A 17,395-nucleotide genomic window follows, 5' to 3' on the forward strand; every position below is an offset into this window, starting at 1 on the left:
TTCTGGGCTATATTTGATATCTGATACCAAGCATCATTCTTGTGGTGTGCATATTACGAATGTGGGGGACTTAAACACCAAATCCGATGAAACATATATATGGGAGCTATAGCTATATCTAAACCGATTTTCTCCGAATTTAATGTACTTGCTCCTATACTGAATTCGGTCTATATGCCAAAATGCAGGTTATTTGGTCTGATATTGGTCATTTGGCGCACAATTAACCCTATATCTAAATCTGATCCGATTATAACTAATTTCAATAGAATTCGGGTAATAAATGCGACCTGCCTTTTGTTCACAAAAATATATTGACGGACGTACTGACGTCCATAAATCGGCTCAGAAAGTGATTCTTTCAAGGTCCTCAAAAGAAACTATTGGTCTATCTCGCTTCCTTATTCACTATGTGGTGTATTTATTATTTAAATTTATTTATTGTTGACCCCTTACCGCGGGAGTGGGCCAATATCTGATCTAAGTCTTATATAAATATTACGCAGCACCAAATTTTTGAATATATCGACTATTTCCTTCAATTTATATGAGATATGTGATAATTTTCGAAAAATGTTCAAATGAAAGTGCGGCTTGAGATATAACGGACCGAAGAATTCTACTTTGTCTAATACTAATAACATTTTTAAATTGTAAAAAATTTAAAGAAAAACAAACATTTGTAGCCAATTTCAATCAAATGTTGTCAATCTAAAAACTGTCAATCAAAATTTTAGCACTTTGTGGGGGAAACCCCATAGGGAGTTGGCCAGTAAATTCCATATTCAAATCAGAACACTGGTTGAGAGAAACATTTAGAGATACAAGTATTGTAAATATTAACCCTATATGAGGGAGGTACCAAGAGGGATGGGCGATGGATATCAACCACAGCAGTTCTAAAGATAGTAAAATAGTTGCGACGTGTGAAACTTGCAGAGAATTTAATGTTTACTTTGCATTATATCAGCGTTTTGTTATTCCAAATTTGAACCCCTTGTGGGGGAGATACCAAAAGGAGCAAACCGATATCTGCGATCTTGGGATGAATAAGAATCGGATGCTTATTTTCCATTTTATGAGCGTTTTGGGTATTCAAAAATTTGACCCTCTGAAGAGGAGGTACCAGAAGGGGCAGGTCTACGATCTCGACAACAGATATTATGTTAGTAAAAATATTGTGATTCGGGTGTGTATTTTGCATTTCATGAGAGATATAATTTTTTAAAATTTTGACACGTTGCGGAGGAGGTAAAAGAAGGAATGGTCCGACATATTCCATCTTCACATATTATCTTGTTTTGATAGAAGATAGCGATGTGCCGAGTCTGAAAATAATAGAGTGTTCATTTTACGTTTTATGGTAATTCGAAATGTGGACTCCTTTGTGGGCGAGGTATCACAAGGAGTGGGCCAATATCTACCATCTCCACACCAGATCTTGTGTTAAAGAAAATATTGGGATGTGCGAAATTTGAAGAAAATCTGATGCTTATTTCTCGTTTTATTAGAGATATAAATATTCAATAATTTGACCCTTTGTAGGGGATATCAGGTACATCCCGTGGGTCGATATTGTTCATTTTTGCTCCTAATCTAACACTGACAATAATATATGGATTTGAAAAGTTTGCACAAAACCGAATGATCCTTTCTCTTTCTATGTGAAAATCGTTTTAGGGGAAAATATTAAAGTGTGTATAGATTTTAACTTGTATAGGCCCAGGTTTTTATAACCAGAGGTCCGAAATTCGAATAGAAAGTAAAACTCGCTCAATATTGGAAATCGAACATATTCTATTTCTCTATGTCACTGGAATAAGAGCAAGTATGCTATTGACTAGGAGTAAAATTCGTTCGAAATCGAGCTGATTCTACTTTTATAGAGTACTCTTTTAGTTATTTTATTTGTATGTATGTTTGTACGCGCATTTTTAGACTCACAGCTGTCCTTGTTTCTGCTGCTTTTCTCTCCCTCCCTTTGGTAAACGATCTCTTCCTCTCCCCTAGTCGGTTGCAACAACAAACCGGTTTATAGTTCCTTTAAGTTCGCATGTTTTTAATAACAAAGCTAGAAAATGAAAGAATGTTAAACTAAATACTGTCAAGGAATCAGAAATTTTCTGAGCGTTCTTTTAATTTTGCCTTCAAATTTCTGGGTATGGGAAGGGTGTTCAAATAAAAATGGTAAAAATAGAACATGGCATGTTCTGGAACACAGCTTATATCTCGACTAGCTGAATCGATCAAGATTTAGTTAGGGACAGAATAAAAGCCCATTTTTCCATGTTAGAAGGTGTCAATCCAGCTCAGCATTTCACTTTTAATTTGGAAATTGTTACATTAAAAATTAGATAATAAACCATATCATTTGGATTTCCTTTAATTAGTCCAATTATTCTTCTTTGAATACATAGTAAAGTTCCATATGCACGCGGTACTTAGTATGTTCAGTTGCAAAAAAGTAAAAAGGACTTTAAGTTCTTTTATACCTTCCACCTGTTTGTCAAAGCAAAATGAAATAATGAAGAGAGTAGAATATCAAAGAGGCAGCAGACCTTTCAAGAAGTTTTAGCTTATTTGGTTGGAAATTGTTGCAGAAACCTCAAAAGTACCGATAATCGGGAGGTACCGTTATATGGGGGCTATACCTGAAATTTAACCAAAATAGCTCATTTTAAGTACCAATTAGACGGCATATAATATAAACCTTTGATTAAATTATGTTGACTATATCGTGATTTCACAGACAGACAGACGGACATCGCAAAATCGTCTTATTATTTCATTCTGATCAGGAATATATACACGTTTTGGGGTCTCCGACTATTGTTTTAAGGTGTTGCATATGGAATGGCATGGTGGAGGGTATAAAAATACAATAAAGCTCAAAAATCAATCAATTGGCTAAATTAAGTTATAAATCGCATTAATATTGTGGATCTTAAAACAGAGACAATTATGTTAACCGACAAGGTGACCTGATAGGGGTTTTTAGTGTTTCTTAGTGAATAGACACGTGGGTACTGGTTCATACACTCTTTTCAATGAATCATTCAATCGCATTGGTTCTTTCGCAACTCCAACCCTAATCCCCTGTGCTTTCTTAATAACTGATGCTTAAATATAAATGCAGTAGCCTACGCTCCCACTCTCATTTATGTAGAACAGATTTACATTCAACAAACATTCTTATCACTAATCGACCAATATTTCCATCATATTCCGACCAATTGTAAATTGTGGCCAATTAAAGTGTGGCCAGCTCAGCGAATACCAATCATCATTCGTCGGCTTTATTGTCTGCATCATCCACCATCCGCTTTATGACTTTTATTCATTCCAATGTATATTTTGTGTTTTGTTTTGAACCGAATATACGTACGTAGTTTACATGTGTGTGTGTGTGTGTGTTGTGCTCAAATGCGAGAGTACAAAACAGTAAAGTGCAATTAGGGTGAACAAAGGCCTGAATCAAAAGACAGGCTTGAAAACTAAAGCTAAATGTTGGTTGTTCTTATGCTCGCAGCAAACGAAGTGTGATGTAGTGATGTGGGATTCCGTTGATTACTCGGGTGTTGCGGGTTTAGTAAAACAAAATAATGACTAGACATACATTTGTTTATTGGGTTTTTGATAAAAAAATGTTGCCATAGCGTAACATAAGTTTTTTTTAATTTTATATGAATGGCAGATCACGTAATTATCATTGACCCCAAAAAGTATGAATATTTTTGATCAGCGTACAATTCTAAAACAGATAATCATTTTATTTTCCGAGGGAAGTGATATTATGTATATTTGATATAGTTACAAACGGATTGATAAGATTAATATACCTTCCTATAATAAGGGTTATCAAAACTAAATAAAAAGTGTTACTCGTTTTTGCCAACAGATGTTGTATGCCCTCAACCTATGCACATAGAAGTTTTCCCGAAGTTTATCCTCCACTCCATTGTTTTATGTAAATTAATCCATTTCGAGTGGATTTTACTCTCACTGGAAATCGAGGTAAGCCTTCTTGCATGTGTCCCGTTTGAATTCGAGTTAGGAGTGAAACTCCCTTGGACCTATGATTTAAATATATTTTGACTTGCGTTATGATTACTCAAAATATTGAACCTACATTGGGGAGGTACCAGAGAGGAGGGCGAATACTGTCCATGTGTTCCCACTGGATCACATCAGTTTCAAGACATATGGAGCCGATCTAGGTATGTCCGTCCCTATGTCTGTCTGGCTAGTTGGTGCGCACGATAACTCTCGCAGGGAGCATACGATTTGATCCAAACTTGTTGGAGATGAACAATATCGGTCCATTCCTTCTGATACCTCCCTCACAAAAAGTCAACATTTTCATAGAAAATATTTTACCTCATGGATCAAGAGAGGATCATCCAATTTTGTTCGAACTTGCAAATTCTAATATTCGTATTAGTGCTACATCAGGTGTGAAAATGCGTAATATCGTCCCACTCCACCAAGCACTTCAAAGTGTCAAAATTTTCAGTAATCATAACTCTTAAAGTAAGAAATAAGGACCTGATTGTCTTCAAATTTCGCATATTCAAATATTTCTATCAACTCAAGATCAGGTGCGAAGATGGAATATATCGGACCTCTAATTCAGGTACCTCCCTCATAAGTGGGACTGAATTTAAATTACGAAACGCTCATAAATTGCGAAATAAACATTAAATTCTCTTCAAATTTTGCACTTCTTAATATTTCTTCCATTTCAAAGCTGGTTCGGAGATGATATATATCGGCCCATCCCTTTTGGTACCTCCTCACAAATTCTCGCAATATATACCTCAAACTTGCGAATCCGGTCAGCGATTCTTTTCAAACTTGGTACATTTAAATGTTTCCCTCAACGAGAGTTCATACAAAATAAAATAACCAACTACCCACATAAAATTCGGATAATACTCTTAACTATGATCACTTGATACGTTACACTGATTACCCGATCTGTAACCGAATCCAATATCTGTCTGTCATGCAACACTAATTACTCTGTTACTCTGTCGGTTAGTTTAGCCCAATCAACCAACCATACCGAATGATAAACAAACCAACAAAAAACAACACGCACACACACATATGAGCCACTGTTGTACAACCAACAGCCAACACTAGTAACAATAACAACAACCACAGCAGCAGCAGCATGTCAGAACCGCTCACCTTAACACAACACGAAAATGAGATTCTCCTACCACAATAACAGAGAACGGACGAACGAACGAACAAACAAACAGACCCAACCAACACTGTGACGGAAAGCAGAGGAAGAAGAACAAACAGCGGCTTGGGCTGCTTGGCTGGCTGACTGACAGACAGACTTAAAGCCATTACCATAATTCTCGTCTGTTGAACTCAGAGTCGGTCGACAACATTTTCAGTTAGTACTCACTCACGCTCGCACTACTTTCAGTCATTTGAACGAAATATTGTTTCTCAGTTTGGCTTTGCATTTGGTAGCAACCGGAACGTCAGAATCAAACAATTTCGAAAAAAGGTACCCCAACCATCTCTGAACTTCGGTTAGTTAAGGGCCAGCATGCACGCAACGCGATTTATTTGCCAGTGCCGCAACAATCGTCCCGCGAGGCTATGAAGAAGCTCTTTGTTGTGTCCGTTTTGTCATTCGTTGGCCGTGAAAATTCACTAATAATCGTTAATAAACAGCGAAAGATTGGCAAAGAGAGTGTAAGAAAATAATAATAAAAAAAATAATAATAATAACAACAATCGCATGAAATGAAAATTGTATAATTGTCGAAAGTGAAAACCCCCCGAAAACGCGTAGAAAAGAAAATCGGCAGTGTTGCAAAACAATTTAACTAACAGTCGACAGACACCACCGCAGCTGTGGATATTCATTCAGTCGTCTTTCGGTTACGGTTTGTCGGTCGGTCTGCCTGTTGTTGGATACAGTACCCAGATTTCAGAGTGTAATATCAATGCAAAGGAGAATAAAACGCCGCAACAAGTCAAATGTAAGAAACAACAACAACAACAACAACAAAACAATTGACACCGAAAGTGGTCAAACAACGACGGCGACGACGACGATACTGATTCCTAAAAGCCACAGGTGGGAAACTTGAAACGAACAACGCCACTGCAAAGGCAAAGCTGTTTGGTATCCCTCTGTAGGGCTTGTACTTTTTCATGTTGTAGTCTTCCACCCCGTACCACCAGAATATCATCATCTTCCTCCTCATTCTGTAAAAGTTTCGTTCATTATAATTTAGTTTTCCTCTACTCCACTTCGAAAAACAACTTTCTCTGCCAAAAATCTTTATGCACTCCATCAGTAAAAGCGACAAAAGTTACATTTGCCAAATGACAATGACGACGATCATAACGATGTTAATGATGAGGCAGGGGGAAAGTGCAGACATTGGAGGGTAGATATGTATAGGACGGTCGATATTTGCTTAATATATTTTTAATTGTTTTTGTCATATTTCGGTAGAACCATTAAACAAAATACCAATGTCTGAAATCCAGTGCATAATTGGACACAGTGGGTCAGATGGCTTAACAAGGGGAAAAGGTATTGACACAGAGTTCATTTATAACAAGTTCATTCAATATTAATATAAAAGAAAAGTGATTAACTTTAAAATATGGAATTTAGCGGGATTTCGTACTTAAAGCATGCGGGAAGTTCTAAGGAACGGGCCATTGGAAGGAGGTAGAAATTTTCCAAAAAAAAAAAACAATTGCTCCCCAAATTTAGCTTCATACTTTTGGTGAGAAGTGTTGATATGAAAACTAAGTTTTGCATGTTGTAAGCCACAGACTGTGCTAAAACTATTGTTATTGTGCGATCGCTTAGAGTGGCACTTGTAACATAGTGTATAAGATCACATAAGGTATATATATTCATGATCAGCATACAATTCGAAGTCGATTTAAAGATGCCCGTCTGTCTGTTGAAATCACGATATAGCCCACATTATTTGACGTTCATCTTCGAAAATTGGCAGTGTGGTTGGTACTAAAACAGTTCACGTTTTCGTATAGCCGGAATATAACGGCACCTCCTGATATACGGCATTTTAAAGAATACAGCCACAGTTTTCCACCCAATTGTTCCAAATTTGGTTTGTAGCGGGTTCTATCTCTGGTAGCAAAACTTTTGTCTGTATAGGTCCACGTTTTACTGTAGCATCCATATAACGGTAACTTCGGACTTTCGGTATTTTGACAAAATAAGCCATATTTTCTAACGGATTTCCCTAAAATTAGTAGTTCATAATAGGTTCTAGTTCCGATGGCAAAACATTTTCCATAAGTATGCCGTATCGGATGAGTTTCCACATACATGGTGTGGAGGGTCGACTTAGCCATATGCGCCCATCCGTCTGTCCTGTTGTAATCACGCTAGCGTCCAACCGGCATGTGATAGGAAGCTAACTGCAAAGAGTTGTTTTTTTGTCCGTAGTCAGGTCAAGTTCAAAGATTAGCTATATCGTCGACGCTTTCTTTTTGCCCCCATATAATTATACCTTCTCATAACAGTTTTTGCGGCTTTCTAACAGAATAGTTTAAAATTCGGTATTTGGAGTTTGTAATGGGTTCTACCTCGTGTGCGACAATAATGTCTTTATAGGTCCAAGAACTTAGCTGCTTGTTTACTTCTTATATCCTCAGCCATATGGCTACAGAGGGTATTTATCACCCAAAGTCAAATATTTGAATAATCTTTACTCTTAAAAAGTATGAAATAAGAATCCGATGGTCTTCGAATTTCGCACATTCGAATATTTCTATCAACACAAGATCTAGTGCAAAGACAGGATACATCGGCCGACGCTTTCTGACACCTTCCCCACAACGAGTCAAACTTTTGAATAACCATGTAGCTCATAAAGCGCGAAATAAGCATTCGAATCCTTTCCGACTTGACACGTCCTAATATTTCTATCAACACAAGATCAGGTGCGAAAATGGAATGTATCGGTACCTCCGCCACTTCTGGTACCCTCCACCACAACGGGTCAACATTTTGAATAAATGCGAAATAAGAATCCGATTCTATTTAAATTTCACGCATCCCAAAGTTTTTATAGGTCCAAGTTTTCCTATAGGCCCATACGTAAGTACCCCCCGACATTCGATATTCTTACGATTTTAGCCACACTTTCTAACGGAAAAATATAAAATTCGGCATATAATGTTCAAATGATTTTAGCCATATATATCAACCGAATTTCTTAAAATTCAGCATTTTGATTTCGTAATGGGTTCTTCTGCTTATATATTTTTACAGAAATGTGGATTAGATACTCCTAATAACAGAACTGGAATTTCGGTATTGTCTGTGTATGTTCTGTATTGTATGCCTGTATGTTTACATAAGTTACTTTCCAAATGGTGGAGCGTATAAAATGTTCGGTCTGACTGGCCCGGTCGAACTGATCTGTTTATACCCTACACCACATTATTACGTCTTTGTGCATTTGTTTGTAACATGGAGAATATAGCGAGGTAGACCCATAGTTACTTTTGAGGATCTCCATAGATTAACTTTTTGAGTCGGTTTATGAATGTTAGTCCGTCTCTCCGTCCCTCCATATATTTTTGTGAACAAAATGCAGGTCGCATTTATTACCCAATTGAGATCAAATTTTCCAAACAATAATTATTTGGACCAAGGACGAACCCTATTGAAATTTGTGAGAATCGGTTCAAATTAAGATATAGCTCCCATGTATGTCTTCAACCGATTTCGGATTAATTGTGCACCAAATGGCCAATATCAGTCCAAATGACCTGAATTTTGACATATGCAACTGAATTCGTTCTAGAAACAATTACTTCAATTTTTCGGTTCAGATGTAGCTATAGCTCCCATATACATATTTCAACCGATGTAATATGCACTCCACAATAATTATATTTGGTAACAGATATCACATACAGGTCAAAAATAAGTCCCTAAAACCTTATCAAGATCCTTCAGATTTGTCCCTTATATATATTTATCCGATATCAGGTTTATTGTGCACCGAATTGCTAATATCAGCCCAAATGAATCTTGATCATAGAAACACGTACTTCAAATTTGGTGTTTTAAGTCCCTCACATGCGTAATATGCACTATACAATAAGGATATTTGATACCGGGCATCATATACAGCTCGAAACTCTACCAAATTTTATCAGATTTTTATATACCTTCGATATACATCTTCATCCGATTTTACGGTTATTGTCCACCATATACGTAACATGAACTCAAATTTCATATTTAACCGAATTTTTTTCATTTCATCTAACTCGGTCCGGTATATCTACTCTATCTGTACTAAATTCGCATAGTGGTGTAGGGTAACCCACACGACTTTTGACCTTTCCTTACTGGTTTTACGTTAGGTAAGAGGTTATGACAACGCAAGAAGCCAGCGTTTTGGATGCTAAGCGGTTAATATCGGTCAACGGGTGAAATTGATTTCAACTTTTGTGTAACAAATACTATAATTTCCATTCAACCACAAATAGTTTTGATGCTGAAAGTTACTTCGCACCAAAATTAAATATATATATATATATATATATATATATATATATATATATATATATATATATATATATATATATATATATATATATATATATATATATATATATATATATATATATATATATATATATATATATATATATATATATATATATATATATATATATATATATATATATATATATATATATATATATATATATATATATATATTTCAAGAATAAAATGAACCACCAAAATGAAATGCATTTAAAAATAATTTTTAATGGGAAATTTTTGATCTCTTGAACCAATAACGCCGATGCTTTGCTTTTGAAGAGATCGTGGGTTTTTGGAAAATATTGGTTTCATCACAAAATCTGATTTTAAATTGGAAATTGACACATTACTTTATAGCTTGACGTATTCGTTCATTCTAGTCAAAAGGTTTTCAGATCTAGAGAAACTTTACAGTAAATTATGATGTTGTAGAGTATTACATGGTCGGCCACGCTCGGCCACATTTATTTTTCCACTTTGACCAACTACATTCTTCACATTGGCCCCACTGTATCAGTCTTTTTTATAAGTAATTACCGCCATATTTATTTTGTTGGCATTATTCATTTTCAATGTTCAATCTCGACGTAGTTCAACTCCCTCGACCGCCAAACCACCATTGGGTTACAATAGTGGTTTTTGGCAAAATTTAACTTTTGGTCTGCTACAGTTTTTTTGTTTTGTATTTTCCCTTACGACTTTCCCTTTAATCACGTCATTTTCGCTCCATCATTGGCCACGAACATTGTACCAGACGACATCATCATCATCGCTGTTTTTCGTTCTGGTTTCATTGCTGAAATATTCCATTGCGGATTGAAAATGCGGCTGCCACACGCAACCTCTCCTTACCACAATGGTAGGAACATTGGTGACTTTTTTGTTGTTGCTGTGTTTTTGTGTTTTTGGCTAGGTCATTGTTGCCGCACCGATTTCATACTTTCGGTCAGTCACTCAGATGTCAGGGGCTTTTTCTGTCGCCTCACCTTTGTTGGTTTTTTTGACCGGCATCCAGCGGCATGTCAATGACGTGGATGAATAACCTTCGTCTTTATCGCATTTCCGGTAATTTCTCATAGTTTTCAACGCATTGCCTTCCCATTGCCATAAACAGCGGACACAACATGAAGGTTTACAGAATAATTTTCACTTCTCCCGATAATAGTTTGCGATCTACCAAAGGGCTTTCCGGATTATTGAGTGCAAACATTTTTGAAATATTTTCACATTTTTTTGGAAATGGAAAACAAGAAAATAACATAAAAGTGTTAAGCTGTAAAATATTTCATATTATAAACCATAATTTATATCACAGGGCAATTTTTATCCGTAATAATAGTAAAAGAGAGAGAAAGAGTTGTTACATTAGCTCTGAAATAACATCTATGTCCAGAGAGGATGAAAAACTAGCAAAAATATCAAAAATAGATGTTAATCATTTGAAGTCAATATATAAACCATTTTTACTCGGCCGAATCTATATAGCAAAGAGTAATAAAAAACATTTGGAAGGAACTTGGAAAATTAAAAAGAAAATCATAGAAAAATACCGCGTAAATGAAAACCGTTATATAGGGGCTATACGAAGACAAAGACCTGCATAAGTAATTTTTTGTCATAGTAGTATGTAGTACAAATTCCGAACTTCAAATACGAAATTTAAAAGAAAATTCCGGTGAATATTGTCGCTAATAGCTTAAAAAAGGGAGGTACCGTTATATGTGGGCTATACGAAGTCGCGGACATGCATAGAACATTTTCTGTTTTTTTCTGTCAACTGCGACCACAACACAAATTTTCAAAATTTTGAACCTAAACCAAACTGTTCCAAGTTAAATACTATTGAGTACAGTTCGCATACTTAATACATATTTTCAAATCCGTCTTCATATGTTAAACTTACTTTTCCACATTAAATCCAATGGTGCCATTTGGAATGTTTACCATAATTTTAGAACTTTTCGTAACCTTAACGTTCCAACTTCCAAAACGCAGCCTTATCACACGCCTGACCCCACCAAGACTGACCTCGTCCAAAATATTGAGATTCTAGTTCATTCTCGGTCAGTCAGTTAATTCCCTACTCTTTTATATACAGGGTGAGATGAAAAAACTGAAACCAACTTCAGACTGCTGTCATTTCTAAGCCACTCGTCCGACCGTCAGCAGAAATGGTTCGAAAAATGAAGAAGCGACTTGATCGAAACCCGCGTCGCAGTGGCCAAAAATTGCTCGTGAGCTGATATTGCTCGCAATATTCCATTCGGCAAATATTGAAAAATAAGCTCAGGGTTAGGTAGACCGAAACAGAAATATAATAGACTCAACAGGGATAAAGAGTTGCTTCGTTGAACTGCCGAATTTGGTTTTCTCCGATGAGAAAACATTCGTTGCCCAGCAGTTTGTAAGTAAGCAAAATGATCGTGTTTACTTGCAAAAGAGATCAGCTGAAAATTTGCACCTTCGGTTGGCCACCAGAACTCAAGCGCTGGCCATGGTGATGGTGTGGGCCGCCATAACAGTCGATGGTCGCTCTCCGCTTGTATTAATCGACCGTGGCATCAGAAAAATGCCGAATATTATCGCGAAAATATTCTGGAGGGTGTATTAAAGCCTTGGGCGCAAGTAAACATTTTGTCTGCAGACATTGGACATTCCAACAGGACTCAGCACGCGCCACCCAAGAATGGTTACTAAATCTCCGGATACCAATCCGTTGGACTATTGTGTCTGGAGTATTTTGGAAAGCAAGGTTGGCACTAAAAATACCAAAGTGTCGATCACCTCAAGCAAGCGCTTCGCCGGGAATGGGCCAAAATACCGCAGAACAACATTCGGGCAGCGGGTGACGGTTTCATTGGCCGTTTCAAGGCCATAATTCGTGCCAAAGGTGGCCAATTTGAACAAATCTAAACTTATTCTAGAATTTGATGCTATTTCCGTAAAATTAAAAAAAAATTAAAAATTGTGGTGTTTGACTTTGTTGCAGTTTTTTTTATCTCACCCTGTATATCCCAAATTAGACAAATTATAGTTAATTCTGTTGAAAAACAGGCTCAAAAGTTCTGAAACCAGGCGGAGTTTTTTATTGATCTGTACAAAAACGTGGACCAGTTTCGATTTTTTTATAGGGGGTTAAACTCAGAACCTAAATCGTATCAAATTCCATTGGAATATGTGGTCAAACCATCCAAATACCTGATATTGGGATTTCGGCAATTAATCATCTATGTCGATCATTACGCATAGTGGAGAGTATATAAATAGAAGTTCGACTATATTTCTATTGGTTGAAACGTATTTATTGTAAATTTCTGGAGATTAAACAAAGCTACTATCAAAGCTATTATAAATATTGAATTAATGTTTATGCCCTCAACCATACGGCCACATAGCGTATATATTGTCTGATGCGACCAAAATGTGTCTTATCGAAATAACACTTAAAACACTTTAAGCCCGAGGTCTCCTTGGACGAAACACGTTTAGGATTTCATACCGGATTTCAGTCACCGATAAAGCTCACATTTTGCACATCATACTATTTCGATAAGACTAACGTTAAGTGCAAACATATAAAACATTAGCTCACTCACTCCTACCTCACAAAAGTTAACAAATTTTCGGAAAATCATACATATCTCTCTCATAAAACAAATCGTTTAGCCGATAAAGAATTTGGGCTATGGCAACATTTAATTAAATTTTGGTGAGAAGTGAGTGTGGAATATATTGGACAACTGCTTCCCAACACCTACAGCATTCACCAAAGAAATATTGTAAAATTTTCACATATAAAGTGAGGGGAGTAGTCTAAATTTATCACATGGTAATTTTTATATCAATTCATGAACAATACTGAAACTTTGCTTCCGCCACTATCCCAATATGTGCTAAAATTTTGAATAATAATAATAACTCTAAAACAAACATGGAAAATATTAACCCACTGTCTCTCATACATATCCTCAAAAGTTCAAAATATTTCGCATGAAGACAACATATATTGGCCCACCCTTTCTGTTACATCTCTCATAGGGAATTAACATTTTAGATAATTGTAGCTCTCATTAAATTCAAGGTCATTCCGCAGCTTTCTTCAAAAATAGCACACTTTATACCAACATTAAATCTGGAATCTGGATATGTATGTCTAGTGTTTATAATAACAGGTAAAAGATCAGTAAGTTCGGCCGAGCTGAACTTTGAATACCCTTCATCATTTGGAAGGAATTTGCAATTGAAAACAATTGAAACTTTTAATACAAAATTCGAAAAATACCATTTAAGTGGTGACCTTTATACGGGGGCTATACGACGTGGACTTGCAAAAGCAATTTTTTGTCATAGGCTGTAGTACCCATTAAGATCTTCAAATGCGAAATTTAAAACAATTCTGGTGAATGATGTCGATAAAATCATCAAAATACCGAATAAAGGGAGGTACCGTTATATGGGGGCTATACGAAGACGTAGACGAAATTTTTAGGCATAGGCTGTAGTACCCATTACGAACTTTGAACACGAAATTTGAAAATATTTGAAAATATCGAGGATATACATAGACGTGGACCTGCGTACGAAATTTCTAGACATAGGCTTTAGTACCCATAACGAACTTTTATTACGAAATTTGAAACAATTCGGGTGAATAATGTCGCTAAAATCATCAAAATACCGAATATCGGGAAATACCGTCATATGGGGTCTATACGAAAACGTGGACCGATATGAACCATTTACGAACTTAACCTGCCTACTGGCAAAATACACATGTATTTTGCCTTCTATCTCAATTCGTTCGAAAGATAACGTGATTACAAAAGATTGACAGACACACAGACAGATGGACATCGCTAAATCGTCTTGGAATTTTACGCTGATCCAGAATATATACTTTGTAGTGTCTATCATGAATATTTCGAGGAATTACAAATGAAATGACAAGGCTAATATACCTTTCATAGAATGGTGGAAGGTATAAAAATCCGATGAAAAATATTGCAAAAATCATAAAAACATCGAATATAGGGAGTTACCGTTGTATTGGGACCTGAACCTGAATGTAATTTTTGTCATATACATTACGATATTCAAATACGAAACTCGAAACAATAGTGTCGCTTATATCAGCAAAATAGTGAATATAGGGAGTTACCCTTATATAGGGGCTATACGAAGACGTGTACATGCATAGGCAATTTTCGGTCACAGGCTGTACTACCTATTATGAACTTACAAAACGAAAAATTCCGATGGGTAATGTCGCTAAAATCAACAAAATACCGAATATAGGGAGGTACCGCGACCCAATTCCAAAAGTCAAGTAAAAGTAAAATTTTATCAACCTGCTTCATATCGTTTAGTTCGAAAGCTAGAGTGATTTCCATAAACGGACACACAGACAGAGTATACACACTTTGTGGGGTCTAAAACTTATATTTCGAGGTGTTACAAACGGAATGAAAAACTCCCTCCCCATCTCTATTTTGTGGAAAACATTTAGAATTGGTTAATTAATTATAAAATCTTCGCTCTTTCATATATATTTCCCTTCGCTCCCTCCGTCTTAGTTGATAGTCCGTTTGGATTTACTTATATATACGACAGACTCCCTTTTTGGGCTCTCTTTGTTGAATTTAGTCTCCTCACAGTTATTGTAGATTATTTGAGAACTACACACAACATTTACCAAGTTATTTTACTTGCATTTAGACAAAACTACAACAACATTTAGCCAATATCTTTTCATTTGAGAAGAAAACAGTCATTCTTTGCCACACAGATCTATCAATTTGCATTTCAATTAAATTTCATAAATTACACATCCCTTATATGTTTTCCATCAATAATTGTCATTGCCATAATTAAAAGAGTGTTAGCGTTGGATAAGTTTTGTTCTTTTTCAATTATTTATTTATTTATTTATTAAGCCAACCACGAAGTTATTGATTCATCCATCCATTCATGTTTATCCATTTGTCCAGGCGTCCATCCATCGATGCATCCATTCATTCATTTAATATCGCATTATTATTTATTCAGATCACATGGGACCATAATGTTATATTTTATGTCATTTTTTGTGATTCCTCTCGGTTTTTTTACGACAACTTTTGGTTGCTGCTCTGGTCCGGTCTGGTCTGGTTTGGTTTACACGCTTATCAATGGAATGCATGACCAAAGTAGAAGAAGAAAACCATCGGACATAAACTAGCTGGCAGAGGAGATCAATTCATTTGTTTGGCATTCGGGTTATGATATTAATTTTTAATTGCTTGTATTGGCTATCCTTTTGGGAGGTCCCCCAAGTTAACATTTTAATTTGTGTTGGAATCGATACTTGAGTTGTTGATTCTTTTTTCGATATTTTGTTTGTTCCAATAAAAAAGAAACAAATACAATGGCATATGCAGCGATATGAGATCATAAACGAAAATAGATGGACATTTAGTTATGCATTCCATATCTGGTGCGACATAAGTGTAACCATAATCAAAAACTGGTTAGCTGGGTATTCTTGGGGGTGAAAAATTTAAATTATATACATTTTTCTAATTAACAATATATGAAGTACCATATTGCGATGGTACGACGGCGATTTCGTACCATCTCCCTCTGAATTGTAATTAATGAAAGTTGTAAATCTGTACAAAACTCAGATAGATGGAAAATATACGGTCAGTAATTTAAAGTTTGGTCCTGGATTCAACAGAACGGCGCTACGTACCAAACATCCGAAGGTGCACTCGATTTTCAAACAAAAAAATAAATAAAAATAAACAGTAAGGAAAAGTCAAAGTCGAGCTGGGCCGACTATATGATACCCTACACCACTCTGCATATTTAGTAAAGCTCCCATAACAAAATAATTTATTTGAAGTAGATCATACCACCTACCAAATTTGGCTTTAGAGCATTTATAGTTTGAGGGACTTAAACACAAAAGCAGATGAAACATATATATGAGATATATATGCTTCTAGACTGAATTTGGTCGAATGTGCCAAAATTCAGGTCATTTGGACTGATATTGGACATTGGGTGCACAATTAATCCGTAATCGGTTGAAGATATACATGGGAGCTAATTTGATTCGATCTGGACAATATTTGATACACTTATTTCAGAGTTGTATCTGATGTCTGGTATCAAAGCTCATTGTTGTGGAATGCATATTACGCGTGTGAAGGACTCTGAACCCAAATCGGATAAAACATATATATGGGAGCTTTAGGTATATCTGATCCCATTTTCACCACATTAGAAGTACTGGTTTCCAGGATTAATTCAGTCGTAATTGCCAAAATTCAGTCCATTTGGGTTGATATAGGCCACCTGATATCGGATAAAGATATACAGGGTGAGATAAAAACTACAACAAAGTCAAACGTCATAATTTTTACATCGATAATAAATCTATTGTGTCTCGTACCATCGCTCGTTACCGTGATCAGACTACTGGTAGCGTAGCCCGACATCAAGGAAGAAAGCAGCAACATCAGCAGAAATGGTTGGAAAAGTAAAGAAGCGACTTGATCGAAACCCACGTCGCAGTGGCAGAAAAATGTCTCATGAGCTGAACATATCGCAATATTCCATTCGGCAAATATTGAAAAATGAGCTCGGGGTAAAGCCATTGAAATTCTAAAAAGTGCAAGAACTTACACCGCAACAGAAAGAAAATATATTCAAAAGAGCTTCACTTGGCCGAAAGTGGTGAACTGCCGAATTTGTTTTTTTTTTTCGATGAGAAAACATTCGTTGTCCAGCAGTTTGTAAACAAACAAAATGATCGTGTTTATTTGC

General features: G+C 36.0%; 1 protein-coding gene across 7 annotated transcripts in view; it reads left to right on the forward strand.

Annotated features, from left to right (window-relative positions):
• The window catches only part of LOC101895687 (protein cappuccino), a 184,509-nt gene that overhangs the window by 89,984 nt on the left and 77,130 nt on the right, over positions 1-17,395 (forward strand). The window lies entirely within an intron of this gene.

The sequence above is a fragment of the Musca domestica genome, unplaced genomic scaffold (genome assembly GCF_030504385.1).
Source record: "Musca domestica strain aabys unplaced genomic scaffold, Musca_domestica.polishedcontigs.V.1.1 11, whole genome shotgun sequence".
Classification (NCBI taxonomy): domain Eukaryota; kingdom Metazoa; phylum Arthropoda; class Insecta; order Diptera; family Muscidae; genus Musca; species Musca domestica.